An 18,241-nucleotide genomic window follows, 5' to 3' on the forward strand; every position below is an offset into this window, starting at 1 on the left:
TAAATGAAAACATTTTGTGAAGCTTCTAGGACATTTCCTGCCCTCACCTTCCTTATTATGCCATCTAAAAGGTAAATGTGATGGTTGGAGCTCCAGCAGTCATCTTAGACTTTGAGGTGACCTCAACATGCTAAGTGTGGCAGGACAGAAAGTTAAAAGCCGATTTCATGATATGGCTGTGAATCAGTCATAATAATTTTTTGGGGTTTGGTTTTGTTTCCTTCTTCTAGAGTGATTACACCTGAGACAGAAATGATCATAAATAAAAGAGCTGACTTAAGCCACTATGGCTTTGGGTTTTTCCAATATAATACACTTCCCTATCCTACATTTTCTTTTGAAAGTTTCACAACTTTACTTTTCAGACGTAGTTCTTTAATTCATCTGGATTTGATTTTTGCTTATGTGGGAGGTGGGAATCTAATTTTATTCTTTTTCCATATGGACAGCTAATTGTCCTAGCATCATTTATTGAATAGTCCAAAGCAAAATAGAAGATATTTTGGAATAAATTTTGTAAAAGTTGTTCAAGATCTTTATAGATAACATCATAAAATTAACTTAAGGATGTAAAAATTTAAAACGCTTAAACAGAAAGATATATCATGCTCACAGATGGGAAGATAATTATCCCCTAAATTAATCTGTAAATTCAGTGACACTCCAATCAAATACTGTTGTGGGGTTTTCAAGTTATGTATGTAAAGATAAAATAAAACAGAAAAAAAAAACAAGTTAGGAAATTAGGAAAAACAAGGGCAGGAAAATAAGATGCAACCAGAGGTAAGGGCGCGGGTAGTTGTCAGACATGGGCCACACATTTCCCTCTGAAACTTTTGGCAACAGATACACAGAGGGAAACATAATCAGTTTTTAGCTAAAAGATAAAAGCACACCATTACCAGGTAAACAGAACGGTTCTTGGGATCGGTGGAGGGATGGGGGTAGGTGGGTGGGCAGTGGGTGATGACTACAGGGTACAGGGCTTCTTTTCAGGGTGATGAAATGTCCTAAAATTGATTGTGATAATGTTTGCATAACTCTGTGAGTATACGAAAAAAAAATTTTTTTAAATATTTTATTGGGGAATTAGGGGAGGGGAACAGACAAATTGCTGTCCTTTTGTTCTTCAATCTAGTGTGGGGGACACCACTTCATTGGCCCATGTTGGTATTGTCAATGCGCTCTTCCTGGCTGAGGCAGTCGGCCATTGGACTGCTGCTCACAGTGGCTCACGGCAGCCCACTGCCGCCCATGGCGGCTCATGGCGATTCAAGGCAGCCCACTGCAGCAGGGGCTGCAGACTACGCCATTGCCGGCCACTCACGCAGCCCAGCTCCAGGTCGAGCTGTTGTTCACAATCTTAGCTGTAGAAGGCACAGCATCACTGACCCATGTAGGAACTGAACCGGTGGCCCTGCTGCTCAGAGCTCATGCCCCCAAGTCAACTCTTAACCAACTGAGCCACTTGCCCGGCCCAAAACCTTTGAATTATTCTCTTTAAATGGGTGAATTGTAAGGTATGTAAATTACATCTCAAGAAAGCCTATTAAAAAATAAAAAGGGAGTCAACTATAATTAAATATATATACCATGGGTGCCAAAAACATTGATACAAGTGGACACTTTGGTCAGCGTTGCTCAAGCGTAGTTCGTAGTTCGCCATAGTCAGAAGTGTCTGGACGCTGATGGTAACCACCTTTGTTACCGGCCAAGAGAGTGCCCCCCACAAAGACTTTTAAGTTTTCTTTCCTATAGAAATGTTAAGTATAGAAATGTTAAGTCTCCTCCCTAGTTTCTTAGTTTCTTTGCCCCCGGCTTTGATTACTGTTCTCATCAGTTTGTGAATCCTAGGCTAAAGATTGCTCCTAGCCTGAATCCTAGAATTCTCCTATCCCCCTCTCCCCCTTCTTGATTTGCTTTGTAAGTCAGCTTCTGAATCCTAAACAATAGAAGTCTCCTACCCCTGCTTCAGAAAACTACTTGAAAGCCTGTGACTTCCTAATATTTCCCAGGCCAGTAAGCTGAATGCCAAACCCATTCTGGGCCCAGACAATTGACGCCACCGGAGTAACAGGCTGAATGGCCACAGGCTTCATGAGAACTAACAGATTTATTAATTAAAATATATTTTTCCTCATTCAGGGACCTTGGGGATACAGAGGATACCCCAACAAGATTGCCAGTCACAACCAAAGAAGCCAACATGGTCTTCCAGGCGGATTTCGAGACCCCTTCCTCTTATCTGAGATCAGCTAGGGTGAGAGTTCTGTGAATCCCCCAATAGGCAGGGACAGCTCTACACCCCTGCCCAGCAGGAAGCAGATACAGAAGAAAAGACCTCCTGTCCCTCAGCTTCCCATAGAGATTTTATGGGGATCACATCTCTCAAGGGGAAAACTAGGCAGGCAGTTAGAGGCAGGCATTGGGTCTCTGCATTCCTGCACGTCCCACAGAATGTGACCGCCCAGTTACCTCCCCTCTCAACCCCAAACTTCTTTTCATTGTAACTATCTACCCCTGCTGGAAAGCAAATGGGCACAAAATACCCAACTAGATCAGACCAGTCTTGCACCTGCGCAGTACCTCTTGTCAACCACAGGTGCCAATCAAGTAGTCCCACGCCCTTAGGGGAACAGCCCATTCTAGAGAAGGGATAAAAACCCCAAGTCCTGGGAAGTCTGCCCTTTTTCCCTTTTTTTTCCTTTTTGGACGCCTTGCTCTCTTGACCGCTTTTTCCTTTTTGAGCACTTTGAGCCTCGCCTTTGCGCGTGGCCTGCTCCAAACTCTTTGGAATGTAATTTCTCTTCTAATAATGGGCCCTTGAGCCATTCTCTACTGCTCGGGCCTACTTCTACTCTTCGAAATGTACTATCTTTTCGAATAAACTACTTTTTCAGTGCTTTACCCTGGCATCTCGTTCAATTCTTTGCTTGAGTTGCCAAGAACCTGGACTTTGTGCCGAGAAAGGCCCACTTTCTGGCCACACCTTGACCACCTCTTGTAATTCCAGAAGTCAAACATGACTTGTATTCCTCTTTTGTTGTCGGTATATACATTGAGTATTACAATTTTAATAGTTTTTTTCTTTCTTAAAATGTGTATATATTTTTTGGCACCCTCTGTATATATAGTCACAAGATGTGGAGTACAGCATAGGGAATATACAATAGTCAATGGTATTGTAACAGCCATATACAACATCAGAGGGGTAATAGATTGGGGGAGGGAGTTATCACTTTGTGAGGGGTGTAAATATCTAACTATTACATTGTTTTGTACACCTGAAACAAATTTAAAAAATAATAAAAGGGGCACAAAGAAGAATACACAAGCAGGGATCGGAGAAGTGTGGGGTGAGCGTGCGACTTCCTGGCAAGCCCTCTAGGGTAAATGGCTCTAAAGCAGGAACTCACTGAAGTGGGCCATCACCTGAAAGACTGTAGAATCTGAGGGTTTCCCAGCCATGATCCGGGATGGCGGGTCTGAGTCCTCTGATGGAGATAAAAGCGGCAGGCCAGACATGGTCCAGGCCCTGGGAAAACCATATCCTTTGCCTGCAGGAAAATGCTTCCTTAGCTGTTATTTTTTTAAAAAATTTTATTGAGCTATACATATAGAAATATACACAATCTAAGAGTACAGCAGGTGGGGTTTCATAAACTGAGCAGTTCCCTGTAACCAGCACCCCGACCAGGAAATAGAATGTGCCGGGCTCCTAGAAGCCCCCTCAAACCCCCTGCTGCTAATTATCTCCCTGGAGGAAAAGAATCTGGACTTCCAACAGCATAGATTCCCACTGCTGTTTTATTCCTTGTACACATGGACGCCAACAGTATATGCTGTTCGGTCTGACATTTTTCAACTGTCTACTACTTTTCTCTTCTTTATAGCTGGGGGCGAGGGGTGGGAAAGAGGTGAAACAAGCCTGGAAGATGGACATGCTCAGGGATCCCGGTGACCAGTGCTGGTCCTGCAAGAAAGTACTGGGGTGGGATGGAGTATCTAACTGGCTGGATTGAGTCATGAGCCCATGTGTGAACCAATCATAGGTGACCCCAAAGATGACCCCCGTTTGGGATAAACTCTGCAAGAGCCAGCTGCTCCTTGATCCTCAGCCCACTTGGAGAATCCTCGCACAGTATCTCTGCATGGCGCTGTGTGAAGAACGCCTCCTGCATTTGTGCAACGTGGCAGCTCAGCTGTCACACAGCCTGTTGGAGAACAGGACCAGACCATCCAGGAAATCAGAGCATCGGGGCCGCCTGGTGTAAAGCTGGGCCAGGGGTCTGGTGGAGAACCTCTCCTGTCCTCCCTCATGCCAGCCCTCAGGACTCCAGCATCAGGTCAGACCAGGGTCCCACCAGAGGGTGGGGGACATGGGTGGGACCTCATGCCTACTGTCCCTTCTAGGTTCCTGGCATCCTCCTGGCATAATCTTTCCTGCTCCAATGGCCATGGGTGTCAGAGATCACAGATTCTAAAACACGCAGGACCTTAGAGGAATCCTGGGTGGCGTGAGATTCAAGGCAACCACGTGCTTCAGTAAATCAAGAGTGATGTTTGCACAGAGGGGCTAGTCAGGCTCTTGGAATGAGGTTTTGGGAAAAGCAGTTGGGAAAGGTCAGGAAGATCCAGGGGCAGCCTGAGGGACCTGCCGGGACAGCCAGGGGAATGAGGTACCCGACCTTTCTGGAGGGCACTGTGGGCTCCTGGGGTGACGTGGAGGCAGCAACCAGGAGACCAGAAGCAGAGAGAGAGAGAGGGAGAGAGAGAACCCAGACTTGGCAACATGGCCTGTGTTTGCCATCCCCCTCGCCACTCACTAGCCATGTGAGCAAGTACTTATCCTCCTTTGCTCATCTGCAGAACAGGGTTGATGACAATCATAGAACACCGGTTGCATGTGTGAGGATTGAATGCCTGGAAGATTAAGAAGTAATCACGGAGATAAATAAGGATTTTAAACTGAGGAAATCAAAAGCCAGTAAAAAGTTTAAATCAAAAATTGTTTTTTCAACAACGAAAACATTTTAAGATGAAACAAAAAAGACTAGGACCCATGAGATGGCAACTTTAAAATATTGTATAAATATGCAGAAAGCTAACATATAATGCAAAGTTAAAATCAGCAAATACAAAATTAAAATGAAAAACCAGGAAGTTGGGCTTAAAACTTACCCTTAACAAAAGATAAAAGTGAAGAGGCTTAAAATAATGATAAAATAAAGTGACAAAATGAATGTGATTTAAGTTAGAAGATCAAAGCCTAAAGTCTGAGATTAAAAGATTAAACATATGAAAGTTAAAGATGTAAGAGTTTAAGAAGATGCAGACGACCACCCATGAGATAAAGAGAGATTTTCAAGAGGACAAGACCGTAGATGAAGAACTGACATTAAGAATGAAGTCAGTAATGTTTATCTTCTAAACAAGAAGTAAACTTTAAAGACGACAAAGAGAAAACCTATTTTAAAGGCATCAATAACAAAACGCTAGAAGATTACAGATACAGATGGTCAAATAAAATCAGATTACAAAAAAAAAAAAGAACAATTAAGTGACTTGTAAATGGCTTCAGGAGCAGGAACAGTTTTTATAACGGAGGGCAATTCTGGGAATGTTTGGAGCTCAGGGAAGATGACCAAGAGGAGGGGAAGATTAAAGATTTAGGTGTGTGTGTGGTGTGTGTGTGTGTGTGTGTGTGTGTGTGTGTGTGTGTGTGTTCACATGGAAAGGCTTCTCTGGGGGTGTGGAGTTTGAGCCAGGATCTGAGGGCTGAGCCAAGAGAAGGGGATAGGGGTACACCAGGGAAGTCCAGGAAGGACGGGGGGTAAAGGACAGAAAGTGATGAACCTAATGAAGTCAAGGGATGTGCACCTAGCGCAGGGGAAAATGAAAATGGTCCTGGTAAATTTCAGGCTCCAGGCTTCTGGGAAATCAGATCCCAGGTTGTCCGTGGGGTCAGAGGGAGGGTGGCCGCTGCAGCTGGGAGATGGAGACTGTAAAAGGCGTCCAGGTGGGTGTTGGGCAGCCCTGGAGACAGCAGCCTCTGCCCTCCACTAGTATGCTTGAGGGGAAGAGCAGAAAGCTTTGCCTGAGGTTCCAGGGAAGACTTTAGAGCTGTCTGCTGGCTATCTGCCCTATCCAATGTTGCCTGCTGAATTTACACTGGATTCCAAACTTCAGTCTTAAGGCATTTTTCAGCCACTCTTGGGGAGTAAGAAAGGGACCAGGGTGAATGTCTAGAGTTGGGGTTGGCAAGAGGGAGGTGATGAGAGAGTTTAGGATAGAGATCCAGGCCCTGGAGCCAGCTCCATGGATTGGTGCAGAGCCTGGAATCAAGAGGGACACATCAAGACCCAAGGTCCTGCAGGTTGGGGAGGCCACCATGATGCGAGGAGGAAGGCTGGGTCAAGTTCTGGTCCGTGGGGTCCTGGTGACGGAGCGAATATCCACCGGCTAGTTGGCCTCTGTCCCAGATAGATAGTCTTGTGTAGAGGCCGGAACCAAGTCTGGGAGTCCACAGGAGCAGAGCGCTCTAGGGCTAAGCGCTGGGACGTCTGGGTCCCCATCTAGGTGTGGCTTGTGAACAAGGCCATTCGCCTTCTGTGCTGTGGGCCTGCCTCCTCTCTGCATCCATCAATGGTGGCTTGATATGCAGTGGTGAGAGGGCTGAGGGTGACACCTGGTGGTGGATAGGAAGCATGACATGTGAGGCTTGGCTGATGGCTCACCATGGAGCCAGGCAGGGGTGGGTGCGTGTTCCACCCTCCAGCTTCACCCTCAGTTCCCTAAGGAGGAGAAAGCCAAGGCCTCCCAATCCACCTAGATGGCCCAACTGGTGTCCCCCTGAACAGGCAGAGCAAAGAGGGGAAGTGGGACAAGGGAGGTCCCAGTTCCTGAGACCCCCGCCACACACACACACACGTGACAGACCCTGTGTTGGGGTGAGGGAATGTCTCATTTGACGGTCACAACAACCCCATGCAATGTATTTCATTGTTCCGACCACACTGGAGATGAGAAAACAGGCTCAGGGAGGTTTAGGGGTCTGGTGAAGGTCATAAACCAGGTAAGTGGCTGAGCTGGAATTCAAACCCAGATGGTCTCATTCTTAAGCTCGCTCAGGTTCCTTTCTTGACCCAAGGGGCCAGTGCTGTGTGCATCGGGGCAGAGGTGTTACCTTGCTACTTGCTGCAGCTCACCCACAGTGGTTCAGTCCCACACCCGAACGCTGCTGCCCCAAATTCCACTTAATCTTCGAAAGGCAGGACCCGACTGACTCAATCCCAGGAGGAGAGAAGGACACTCTCTCAATGCCCACCCAACTGATGATCCCCAACATTTCCCGCTGTGATCCCCACACCTGGGGGTCATGCTTCCCACTTTACAGGTGAGGAAACTGAGGCCTCGTCCAGGGCCACAGATGGAAACAGGGTCTCAGCCACTGCATGACGCTGCCCCTTGATGATAAACGTAGGGCCCTGTAAGGGATCAGGTGCTTCACCCCAGCAGGAGTGTAAAAGAGGGCCCCAGTTGTGGCCGATGAGCATCATAGGAGGGCTGCTTTAGAGCAGCGTCTCTCAACCGCAGCACCGCTGACATTTCTGGGCCCATGGTTCTTTGTTCTGGGGGCCTGTCCTGTGTGTTGCAGGCTACTCAGTGGCATCCCTGGCCTCTACCCACTAGATGCCAGTAGTACCCTCCCAGAGTGTCTCAAGGCGTTGCCAAGTGTCCATTAAGGGGAAACTTGTGTTGGGTTGAGAAACACTGGCTTGGAGAGAGCTGTGTGGTGAGTCCCGCTTTCCCGGTGAGGGCAGGGTTGCTACCTCCTCACTGAAGCCTCGCAGGAGGGGCTCTGAGAAGACCCGTTGGAGAGCTCGTTGTGCCTTCCTCGAAGTTGGGGGACACAGCAGACAGGTGCCCAACATTTTGAGTAGGGAATTGAGACTATGCTTGCAATCAAAGTGACTTGGTACTCTCCTACCTTTGTGTGCCTGCTGAGGAAGAGGGCCTGCCCAGGTCTCCTGCAGGGGCAAGGCCAGCAGCTCGCCCACTTGAACGGGTTTCATGACAATTGGGAGACAAAATAAAGTTGCTGTTATGGTTATAACAAGTCTTGCTTGGATCTTTGTCTTTGGCGTTCTGCAAATTTAATAAAACGTGCCTAAGTGTGGACTTTTTTTTAACTTATAATGCTTGTGGGTCTTTGTAGTTCATGTTTTATCTTCTGTCAACTCTGGAAGTTTCTCAGCTGTTTTCCTCTTTAAATAATCCTTCTTTTCAATTCTCTGTATTTTCTTTCAGAACCTAATGAGACATATTAGCCTTTCTTTTATTCTCTTTGTCTCTTATTTATTCAGCAAATATTTACTGAGCACTCTGCCAGGCACAGTCCTAGGCATTTGGCCTGGGTGAGCCCCCTTGTGGACTTTCCATTTCTGGGTAGTCTCTTCAGATCTGTCTTCTAATTTTCCAGTTCCCTGTCAGATTTGTTTACTCTTTTGTTTTAAATGTCTATTGAATTTTATTTCAGTGATGAGATTTTTCATTTTAGAAGTTTTAATTAGATCTTTTCAAACTAGTCCAGTCTTTTTTTTTCCTTGATAGTATCATGTTTCTTGCTCCTGTTTTTAATTCAATCTTATTTCTTTAAAACTTAAAGATAAGCATTTCATATTTTGTATCCAACAATCCCAGTACCTGAAGGTCTTTTGTTGGCTTTTGCTTTGTGTATTGTTACATTTTGGGTTGTGAGCTTATGTTCAGCAGGAATCCTGGGGCCTGTGATGACAGCACATTCTGTCAAAGTGGGGTCACACTGTCTTCTGCTCTGTACCAGGAGCACTTTAAAGTCATTTGCTAGCTTAGTATTTCTTGACTTACACCGGTGGCATAAATTCAAACTCCAATCTCTCATGAGGCTTGGGTTGTTAGAAAATCTCCTGTGATTTTTTTTCCCCCCACCCAGAGTCGAGGCCAAGACATTCAAGTTTCTTTGTCACTTCCTTTTGCCAGGGCAAAGATTTTCTAGTCCATACTTCTAAGGAGGTTGTAGCTCTGTAGTTGTTGACTTTGGGCAGGCACCTTGGTTCCATTTTTCCACCTTGCAAAGCCTTGTCCTATGAGTCCCTTGTGACCATGAAATCCCCAGCTTCTGACATGTCAAATGCCCCAGGCAGCTGCAGCTCACTCAGCAGCTTACCATGCTGGTTTCCAGATCTTGGTTTTCAGCCCTTGGGGATTTCCTGTACTTTCCTACAAGCTCAGCATATGCTTAAAAGCATGCAGGCTGTATTTTATTTGGCAAATTATATCAGGAGAAATTATATCAAGATTTTTTAAAATGAAGCTTAGTCTGCTATGCATTGTCAGAAGCAGAAATCTCACCGTGTCTTCAGGCACACATTTGTGATTGTTCTGGATTCTGTGGGAGATGTTTTCAGAGGTTTGTTCTTATGCTCCTAGTCTCCCAAGTGCCGTTCCCTTTCTTTTGTTTTGCAGGGTTTTTATAGGTCCTACACTGCTGAGTTTTTCTGCCCCTTTCTCCTGAGTTTGCTTACTCCTGTGGTCGAGAGTGGTGGAGTGTGGGTAGGAGCCCAGTTCTCTGTGTGCCTCCCAGCACCTCCTGTGGGGCTGCCATGGTGTTGGCCCAACTCCCCAGCACACGTGTCATTCCCTGAAGTCTGGGTCAGGGGACACAGAGGCTTGATTAATGTCATCAGACCTCCTAGATGCTGGTGTCAGGGTGTCTGTCCATCTTATGCTATGGTGTTATTATAGACCTTCATCTTTTCCTTTATCTTCATGGGTATAGTATATGATATTTCTAACCCAGTTGTGCATGAAGAAGAGAATGGATAAAGACAAATACTGCATGATGTCACTTACATGTGGAGTCCAAACAAAACAAAACAACACTAAAACCATAGATACAAGAACAGATTGGTGGTTGCCAGAGGCGGGGGGTGGAGGGTGGGCAAAATGAGTGAAGAGGGTCAGAAGGAACAAACTCTCAGTTACAAAATAAATAAGTCATAGTGACTATAGCTAATACCACTGTATTGTATATTTAAAAGTTGCTAAGAGAGTAGGTTTTTGTTTTTGGTGTTTTTTTAACTGGGGAATTGGGGGAGCGGAACAGCATTGGGGAATCGGGGAAGGGGAACAGACAAGTTACTGTCCTTTTGTTCTTCAGTCTAGTTGTGGAGGACGTCGCTTCACTGGCCCATGTTGGTGTTATCATTGCGCTCTTATCAGGTGAGGCAGATCAGTTGCCGGCCACTAGACGGCCTCTCACGGTGGCTCTTGGCAGCTCATGTTGGCTGCCTGCCACTCACGTTAGCTTACGGCAGCCCATTGCAGCTTCACTGCAGCCTACGCCATCACCAGCCACTCACGGCAGCCCAGCTCCAGGTCGAGCTGTTGTTCACCATCTTAGCTGTAGAGGGCGCAGCGTCACTGGCCCTCATGTGGGATCCAAACTAGGGCTCTGCTGCTCAGAGCTGGCATCCACGCCAACTCTTACCCAACGTGCGACTTGGCCGGCCTTAGGTCTTTTTTTTTAAATTAAATCTATTGGGGTGACAATGGTTAGTAAAATTACATAGGTATCAAATGTACGAGAGTAGATGTTAAAAGTTCTCATCACAAGAAAGAAATTGTGACTATGCGTGGTGATGGATGCTAACTAGACTTACTGTGGTGATCATTTCACAGTATGTACATATATAGAATCATGTACACCTGAAACTAATACAATATGTCAACTACACCTCAATAAAAAATGAATACAAAAATAAAGAAGACAATGGATGAATAAATTATGGTACACTCATACAATGGAATACAACAAGCAGTAATAAAAGCATGGATTATTGCTATACACAAGAAAAAGATTAATCTCCCAGGTGCAGTGTGGGCTAAAAGAAAACACCCAGACCCCAAATTACATAAGCAAAACTCATCATGATGACAGAGGTAGAAATATTGGTTATTTCTTAGTGTGTGTGAGGGGTGAGCACACACACCCCTCAAACACATGGCCTGGGAAGGGGCACAAAGGAGCCTGCTTGGAGTTGGGAATGGTCTGTGTTTTGATCTGAGTGGTGATTACACAGTGTATACTTAGGTAAAAGTTAATCAGTCTGGACACCTAAGACTTTTGGAATTTACTGCATGTAAATTAATTCTCAGTAAAGAGAAGAAAACCTAAGATTTGTTATTATGAAATATCCCAAACACCCAAATAATTATAAAAGATCATCACTTTACAAAATACTTTAAAAATAATGACCCCAATTCAACGCTACCCACTGAAGTCTTAGGTGAAGATGACTCCTCCTCACTCCATCCCATCCTAGATAACCTCCAATCTGAAATCGCTGTGCACTGCCTATCATTTTTGTGGTTATTATATTAGAGAGTGGGCAGAGGCTGCATTGTGGGCTTTCACCAGAACCCCAGAGTCCTCACTTCTTTTTTCCATTTGAAATTTTAAGGTCAGTTTATTAAGTTTGATAATGAAAGTTATCAGAAGAATTTTCTCCTGAAAATTAGTTTTTCTTAAAACAAAGGAATAGAAAATCCAAACACTTTCAGGGTAGCCTCAGATGCTGTGCCTGCAGATGGGAGCAGGCGATGGGTCACTCTCTGGTCAGCAGGATCCCAGCCCAGACCATCCTCCTGGTCCTTTCGCTCCAAGTCACCCATTTCCTGGCACAGAGCCTCAGCCCTCCACGTGTTTGCAGCACCTCCTGCAACTGGATGTCAGAGCATAAAGATCATGATCTGTTTCTGCTTTTTTTGTTGTTTGTTTTTCAGTTACAGTTGACATCCAATATTATTTTATATTAGTTTTAGGTGTACAGCATAGTGGTGAGACATTTATATAGTTTAAGCAGTGATCTCCCCGATTAGTCTAGCACCCAGCTGGCACCATACATAGTTGTTGCAACATTATTTGACTATATTCTGTATGCTATACTTTACATCCCATGACTGTTTTGTAACTGCCAATTTGTACTTCTTAATCCCTTCTCCTTTTTCACCCAGCTCCACAACCTCCCTCCTCTCTGGCAACCATCAGTTTATTATTCTCTGTATCTGAGTCTGTTTCTGTTTTGTTTGTTTGTTCATTTTGTTCTTTAGATTCCACATATAAGTGAGAGGTCACAATCTGTTTCAAATTGCTGTTTCCCACTTAATTCACTTTTTCCTTCTTGTTCTTCTCTCACTCGTTTCTTTTTAATTTCCAAGAGTCCTGCATGAAACCTGGCCTTCCAGCTTAAGGAACTGTCGATTGCAATGGACCGCCACAAAATAACTGCTTTTCAACTCCTGCTTCTTTTTCATTCTAAACTGTCTTTTTCTTTCTTCTGATTTTTATTTCTTCTACTCTTTCATTTAATTTTTCTTGCATAGCCAACACAACAGTAAAAATCGTCACCATGCGGAGGGTTTCTTCTGCCCACAGTGCTAATTTTAAAATGTCTGAGACGTCCTTGTTTTCTAGATTCTCGTCTAGAGACTATTGCACGAAGGGGGAATTCATCTGGGCGTTTTTCACAGCATGTCAACTTGCATGTCGTCTGGGCAGCTTTGTCTTTTTCTCCAGCCTCAGCAGTCAGAGTAATGGTGAAGCGGGGGGGATTTCCTGGTAATTCCAGATAACGACACTGTGGAAACCACCTTCAGTAGTCTCGCTCACATCCTTACAGCATGACAGAGAGAACTAGAGCAGGCCTGGAGCTAGATGGAGGCCTCCAGCTCAGGTGCTGCTCCTCACCAGAAATGGCATGGTAGCCCTCTCTGCTGCCCATGGACAGCCAGGACACCATGGTGGGACCACGGTCACAGACACAAAGCCAGGCCAAGTCATATGAGCACATATGCTCCCTAATCTGCATTTGACTCTCTCATAACATTTGTTTGTTTGTTTGTTCGTTTTTTTGTTTTTTTTTTTAATTTTATTGGGGAACAGCCATGATCTTTGGTTACACATTACTTTCATGCTACAATGGCATAGCTGACTCCTTTAAAGAAGGCACAGCTCACAGTGGCCCATGCGGGGATCGAACCGGCAACATTGGTGTTATCAGCACCATGCTCTAGCCAACTGAGCTAACTGGTCACCCCTCTCATAACTTTTTTTATATATTTATTTTTTATTAAAATTTTTCCCAAAAGGAATATTGCGTCTTCATTTTTTCCTGCTTTATTGAGATATAATTGACACATAATATTGTGTAAATTTAAGGTGTACAATGGGATGATTTCATATTACATATTGCAAAATGATTACCATCCCTTGTAACTTTTAAATCAAGTGACGTCCAACAGATTTACTTGGGGAGGGGGACGGTGTAATGTACCTCGTGGGGACTACAGTTAATAGTACTGTGTTGCATGGTTGAAATTTGCTAAGAGAGTAGATCTTAAGAGTAGATCACCACACCAAAAAATGGTAACTATAATATGTTTAGTTAACTTGATTGTGGTAATCATTTCACAATGTATACGTATATTAAAACATTTTTGGGGCCAGCTGAGTGGCTCAGTTGGCTAAGAGTTAGCTTAAGAGTGAGAGCTCTGAGCAACAGGGCCGCCAGTTCAATTCCCACATGGGCCAGTGATGCTGCACCCGAGCTGAGCTGTCGCTGAGCTGCCAACAGGTGGCAGGATGGCTCAGCTGGTTAGAGCACGTGCTCCTAACAACAAGACTGCCTGTTCGATGGTGGGCTACACCTGCCTGTAACTAAGACTGAACTCAGGACCTTGAACTGAGCTGCTACCTGCTCAGTGGATAGAGTATGCGTTCTTAACAACAAGGCTGCTGGTTCGACTCCCGCATGGGATGGTGGCTACGCCCACCTGTAACTAAGATTGTAACACAGCACCTTGAGCTTAGAGGCCACGAGCTGCTGACGGGCAGCCAGATGGTGACTGGAGCCCTCCACAACTAAGATTGAAGAACAACATCTTGGCTAGTTTCCCTCCCCAGTTCCCCAACACTGTTCCCCTCCCCCAATTCCCCAATGAAAAGGGCCGGCTGAGCGGCGCATTGGTCAGGAGTTGGCTTGGGGCACCAGCTCTGAGCAGCAGGGCCCCAGTTTGGGTCCCACATATGAGGACCAGTGATGCTGCGCCCTCTACAGCTAAGATGGTGAACAACAGCTTGACCTGGAGCTGGGCTGCCATGAGTCAACAGCCACCCGGGTAGGCTGCAGTGGGGCTGGCTGGCAGCTGGAGTGCACTTTCGTGAGCTGCCATGAGCCTCCGTGAGTGACAGTCCAATGGTCGGCAAGAAACTGCCTCACCCGGGAAGAGCGCAATGATCACAATACCAACATGGGCCAGTGAAGCAACGTCTTCCACAACTAGACTGAAGAACAAAAGGACAGCAACTTGTCTGTTCCCTTTCCCTGATTCTCCAATGCTGTCCCCCCCGCAATTTTGCAATAAAAAAAATTTTTTTTTAAAAGAAAAGAAATGATGAGAGAAAAAAAATCATATTGTACACCATATATATTTTTTATAATTAATTAATTATTTCATTTGTAAATTATACCTCAATAGAGCTGGAAAAAACCAAAATGATAGGTAGTGACAAATGAAATAAAAAGGCATATATATATATATATATATATATATATATATATATATGATGGAATATTATTCAGCCTTAAAAAAAAAAAGGAAATCCTGCCACTTGTGACAACATGGATGGACCTTGTGAAAGAAGCCAGTCACAAAAGGACAAATTTGGTGTGATTCCACTTATATGAGATATCTACAGTAGTCAAACTTATGGACACAGAAAGTAGAGTGGTGGTTGCCAGCGGTGGGGTAAGGAATAGAGTTATTGTTTAACGGGTACAGAGTTTCAGCTTTGCAAGATTAAAATGTTCTAGAGATCTGTTGAAAAACCATGTGGACATAATTAACACTACTGAACTGTACACTTTAAAATGGATGAGATGTTAAATTCTATGTTATGTAATTTTTACCACAATTAAAAATGAAAAAAAAAAAAAAGAGCAATTCATTCACCCCTGCCCAGCCCTCCCCTACTCTGAGTTGAGTGCAGTTGCTGAAATGGTTCTTGGTATTTTTCCCTTCTTTTTTTTGTTAACATGCTAAATTGTACCAACTTATTTTTTTCCCAGAAATTATCTGAACAAATAAGCATATGCACATATTATTTAAAGAAGATTCTTGATACAGTTTAGTGTTAATATTAATAAATCACACTCCTTCCACAATCTTACTGGTACATACGTGGAAACATGGCAGTTATCATAATGTAGTTTCTTTTCTTTACAAAAAACTTATTGAGGTGAAAATTACATAACATAAAATTAATCATTTTAAAGAGGCACTCAGTGGCTTTCAGTACATTCCCAAAGTTGTGAAACCACCACTTTTATCTAGTTCCTAAACATTTTCATCCCTCCCAAGTAAGTCTCATATCGGTTGAGCAGTCCCTTCTCACTTCCCCTGTCCCCTCAGACCCTGGCAACCAGCCATCTGCTTTCTGTCTCTATGGGCTTATCTCTTCTGCACATTTACTATAAATGGAACCATATGATATGTGACCTTTTATGTCTGGCTTCTTTCACTTAGCATAATGTTTGGAAGGTTTACCCACGTTGTAGCATGGACAGTACTTCATTCCTTTCTGTGGCTGAATAATATTCCATTGTATGGATATATTACATTGTGCTTATCCATCCGTCAGTTGATGGACATTTATGTTGTTTCCACTCTTTGGCTATTATAAACAATGCTGCTATGAACATTTGTGTACAAATCTTTGTGGGGATGTGTTTCAATTTATCTTGGGTATGTACCTAGGAGTAAAATTTCTGGGTCATATGGTAACTCTATGTTTAACATTTTGAGGAACTGTCAAACTATTTTCCGAAGTGGCTGGACCATTTTACATCGCCACCAGCAGTGTGTGAGAGTTCTAATTTCTCCACATTTTTGCCAACACCTGTTAGTGTCTGTCTTTTCATTTTAGCTATCCTAGTGGGTGTGAAGTGGTATTTCAGTGAGGTTTTGATTTACATTTCCCTGATGACTAATGAGGCTATGCATCTTTTCATGTGCTATTGCACATCTGTATCTCTGCTCTGGAAAGATGTGTATGCAGATCCTTTGCCCATTTTTTAATTGGGTTATTTGTCTTTTTATTGTTGAGGTGAAAGTGTTCCTTATATATTCTGGATGCTAGGCCTTTATCAGGTACATGATGTGCAAACATTTTGTCACATTTGTGAAGTACCCTTTGACACAAAAAAGTTTTAAATTTTGATGAAGTCCAATTAATCTATTTTTTTCCCTTAGGTTGCTTGTGCTTTTGGTTCATAGCACAGTGACCGATTCCAGAACTGTGGCAGGGAGAATACAAGTTAAGTTTGGAGCATATTGTGGTATAGAAAATAAGGAAGGGCTTAAAAAAACAAAAGGATAGGGCATGTCAAAGACACAGGGGAGCCAACTGAAAGGGCTCCCAATGGCCAAAGCTTAAACAACAGAGTAAATAGAACGACAGTATTGGATAATAACCCAAAGCATAAAATAAATATGCATGCGTCTGTAGTGATATAAATAAATAACTGGATAAATAAATAAACGGGGAAGAAGAGACAACTCTTCCTTACAGAATTCCCGTTAATAAATGGAGGAAGAATGAGGAAACTAGAAAATCACTATTAGACTATCACAGTAACAACTGCCTCAGACAAGATCCACAAATCAGTGGTGAAAGTTTAAGGAGAAAATGGATATTTGCATAATTTCGGAGTATCTCCTCCCAAGTAGTTATGAATTACAAAGGAAAAAAAGAGTAATTTGACAGTGGAGAGTCTGGCACACAGCAGGTGATCATCCCCCATAATAAGACATGTCCAACCCCGGGACCCCATGAGAGGGTACCTCACTGCCACGCTCAGTCTAATCACGAGAAAACACCAGACAAGCCAAACTGAGCGGCATTCAACAAAACAACTGTTCAGTGCTCTTCAAATGTGTAAAGGTCATGAAAGACCAGGAAAGTCTGAAGAACTGTTTCCAATTGGAGAATAAGGAGATATATGCCCTGTGGGGTTCTCGGTGGGAACCTGGAACAGAAAAAGGACATTAGAGGAAACACTAGTGAAATTAAAATAGTCTGTGCTCTCGTCAATAGTATCCTACCAACGTCAGTTTTCTAGTTTGGATCGTTGCAATGTGGCTGGCTGTGCAAGAGGGTAACATGAGGGGAAGTTGGTGAAGGGTGTATGGGAACTCTACTGTATTTGCAGTTCTTTAAAGACTGGAATTATCTGAACATTTAAAACTTAGTCATGGGACAGCCGAGTGGCACATTGGTTAAGAGCTGGCTTGGAATGCCAGAAGGCCCCGGCTCGGATCCCACATATGCGGGCCAGTGACACTGCCCTCTACAGCTAAGATGCTGAACAACAGCTCAACCTGGAGCTGGGCGGCCGTGAGTCACCAGCGACAGCGAGGGCTGCAGCCCCTGTTGCAGTGGGTTGCCATGGGCTACCATGTGTAGCCAGCAGCCGCAGTGAGCGGCTGTCCAGAAGCCCGCGACTGATCTGCCTCACCTGGGAAGAGCGCAATGATGGTGCCAACTTGGGCCAATGAAGCAATGTCCTCCACAACTAGACTGAAAAACAAAAGGACAGCAACTTGTCTGTTCCCCTTCCCCAATTCCCCAACGCTGTTCCCTCCCCCAATTCCCCAATAAAATCTTAAAAATAAATAAATAAATAAATACATAAAAGTTATTCAATGCAGGGGTGGTGTGGGGATGCCCAGAGCGGCCGGGTTCCAGCCCCCTCCCAACATAGGCCAGACTGGACCCTGGGGGCCGCTTGCCCACTGGCTCCTGGGCCATCAATGCAGGGATGCCTGTGGCAGGGGTGAGGAGCTGCGCTGAGCTCTCGGGGCTCCTTCACATCACGTGAGCGATCTGCTGACCCCTAACCTGGACCATCAAGGGGCCCACCTAGCTGAGGCTGGGCTCCCAGGACCCCACAGGTGCTCTCCTGCAGAAAGGCCAACTTCCCTGCTAAGCTGGGAGAGTGGAAGAAACCACCAGGCGGAGCTTTCAGTCTAAGGCCTGCTCTGGGGTCTCATTTAGACACTACCGTGCACAAGATTGGTTTTATTTTCTCCATTTCACAGATGAGGAAACCAAGGCACAGCAATGGGCCTGGCCTGCACA

General features: G+C 44.5%; 1 pseudogene; it reads right to left on the reverse strand.

The window, feature by feature from the left end:
• Window positions 1-12,149: 12,149 nt before the first annotated feature.
• LOC109384995 (RWD domain-containing protein 1 pseudogene) lies at window positions 12,150-12,842 on the reverse strand (annotated as a pseudogene).
• Between the last annotated feature and the right edge of the window lie 5,399 nt (window positions 12,843-18,241).

This window comes from Hipposideros armiger, unplaced genomic scaffold (assembly GCF_001890085.2).
Source record: "Hipposideros armiger isolate ML-2016 unplaced genomic scaffold, ASM189008v1 scaffold_107, whole genome shotgun sequence".
Taxonomy (NCBI): Eukaryota; Metazoa; Chordata; class Mammalia; order Chiroptera; family Hipposideridae; genus Hipposideros; species Hipposideros armiger.